This window comes from Montipora foliosa, chromosome 7 (genome assembly GCF_036669935.1).
Source record: "Montipora foliosa isolate CH-2021 chromosome 7, ASM3666993v2, whole genome shotgun sequence".
Lineage (NCBI taxonomy): Eukaryota > Metazoa > Cnidaria > Anthozoa > Scleractinia > Acroporidae > Montipora > Montipora foliosa.
The window spans coordinates 2382792-2385757 of NC_090875.1; positions in this window are offsets into that span (position 1 = coordinate 2382792).

The window sequence follows — 2966 nt, forward strand, 5'->3', positions numbered from 1 at the left end:
AATCGAGGAGCTCTGACGAAGGGCTAACGCTCGAAACGTCAGCTTTTAGAATCTCTGTACGGTGGCCAATTTACATTATCAACGCCGTTGATAAAACCAAATTTTTGTACACTACTTCCCCACCGACGCAGCATCACAGTTTCTTTAGAAACTACCCCTTCATTCATTTGTAGCATTTTATGCTCATTTTTAGGCATAGCCAGCCAAGATATAACCTCTTCCCAGGTTCAAGACCTCAACTGATTTACAGTAACACATTAAATGCTCGAGGGATTCCTGTTCAGTCTTACATAAGAAACGATAGCGATTCTGCAATTTTAAATTTCTAAGTTTACTATTTCTATAAAACATCCGGATCGGCAATTTGTATTTAAAACCTCTTAAATTTGTTTCCTAAGTTACAGAAGGAAAGTGAAAAGATTTGCAAGTTCCAATCGACAGAGAGAACTGGGTCTTCATTTTTTAAATTTTGTCTGGGAGGACGGAGGAAATTTTTTGCGGAAACTTAACTCTTCGCAGATTTGCCTTGAGGAAACGTATGCTGTGTTGCGGATTCTATTGCTTAAGCTTCAAAACCCTCCTTGTGGAGATTAGCAACAACGGTGGAAACCGGGCTCCCCATGGCTGCACCTTCTCTCTATTCGCAGATCAATACATTATACTACAAATACGTAGATCTTAATACGAAATCTAAGAGGTCCGTAATGTGGGCAGGTGTCAGTGTCGTGCGATCAGCAAGGCATTGGTCGCTCATCCTTTCATCCTTTTAGAGAAGAAACTAACATGTATTGCTGATATCAATTGACTCTGAGTATGTTCCCCAGTCTCTAACAAACTTCCCGGAATTCTTCAGTTGGGTGTAAAACTAGAGATATGGAATTCAGCAATAATAGATACTATTGTGCCTCCAATTCCCAATTAAGTTACCCGAACTCGTGATAGCCTTTTTAACATAATAGCTGAGCAGAACTTGTGCCAGAGACAAAAGAACCTAAGAGGCCTGCGTCAGCTACAAACCTACACATGTATAATGTCATATTTGGTTCTTTTTCCCATTTGTCGCAAAACTATCTCGATGTTTATCAAAGCCATCGAAGTTGATGCCATTCATCTTTAATGTCCAGTATCCAGACAACCCCTTAAAATTATTAAACCATGTGCTCAACCAGAAAGGATATACAACAATGCATTAATCTACAGCTAAACATGATTATTATCTTTGTTGTATATCCCAGGAGCACTCAGGCACATTTCAGTGCCAGAACTCCTACCTGGCTGAACCAGAAAGGATATACAACAATGCTTAAATCTATGACTAAAAATTATTATTATCTTTGTTGTATATCCCAGGAGCACTCAGGCACATTTCAGTGCCAGGACTCCTACCTGGCTGAACCAGAAAGGATATACAACAATGCGTTAATCTACGGCTAAACATGATTATTATCTTTGTTGTATATCCCAGGAGCACTCAGGCACATTTCAGTGCCAGGACTCCTCCCTGGCTGAACCAGAAAGGATATACAACAATGCGTTAATCTACGGCTAAACATGATTATTATCTTTGTTGTATATCCCAGGAGCACTCCGGCACATTTCAGTGCCAGAACTCCTAACTGGCTGAACCAGAAAAGATATACAACAATACTTAAATCTGTGACTAAAGATGATTATTATCTTTGTTGTATATCCAAGGAGCACTCAGGCACATTTCAGTGCCAGGACTCCTACCTGGCTGAACCAGAAAGGATATACAACAATGCTTAAATCTATGAATCAAGATTATTAGTGTCTATAACAAAAATAATTATTGTATATAAGAAGCAAATTCACTGATTTAAAAAAAGGTGGTTTAAATCTGTGTGTTGTTATACCGTAAAGCTACTACTGATAACTCTAACCTTCAAAGGAACAAATGTTACCAGTACCTGGATCATTTCTTCACAGAATGTGATCTGATTCAAAAGGTAGGTCTCAACAACATCTCTACTCTTGAAGAAATTTATCATGTTCTGGTCTGGCAGGTATCTTACCATAATTTCTTCTATATTGTCTAAAAACCTGCGCTGACAGTTGACCCTGAGAGCCAAAAGTAATCAGCTGTGGGAAAGCTCAAACTTTTCTAGTCTATATATTTGGATGTGAAAGCTCAGGAAATGGTAAGGTGTATATGGGACATTCGGCTGATCTCTGATGGGATAATTTTAACCACTAATATTTTTCCAATCTTTAAGAAAAAAAAAAGAAAAACGGATGAACAAGAGCTTAACAACATACATTGTGTGTACCCCTGTTCGCCCAAGCTTAGTCAGGTTTAGCATAGTTTGCCATCCTTGATCTGGAATCCTGGACTGTAGTTTGATGTAAAGCAAAGTCCAATCGGAGACACGGAGGGACTGAAAAAATTCAGGGGCACTATCCCCAAGCATGGTCTCGAAAGCTTGCTTTGGCCCATTTTTGTGGTCACTTGTTCGCAATGTCGTTCAACATTTTAGCCACTTCGGGTTTACTAACATGATCTGCTACAGCTTATGCCAGGGGCAGCTGATAATTCTCCCGAACATTGCTGATAAAAGTCCACACGTCCTCTGGTTCCTCTGAAATTTTCTCTGAAATACCGTGCGCGCCGTATTTTTGGCTTCTTCGCGAAGCAATTTAAGCTGTTCGAGAGCTTCTTCAAGGCCAGTTTTGAGCTTGTTGTTTTCTTTTTGTAACCTCTCGAGCTCAAAAAGTTTTGACGATTCCAGGCTAGGAGTGGAACCTGAAAACTCAAGATGATCGTTTGTTCGCTGGGCGGAACTACCTGTCGGTGAATTTACATACTGCTCGCGCTCGGCCCAAATCTTTAGCTCATTAATAGCGTCGATTAGCCGCTTGTAGCAGCTAACTTCGCTAGATTTTATGGTCCTTCGAGTTTCTGCACAGACAACTCCAAACAGAGAAGCCACAGCGACAGACTCTCCTCT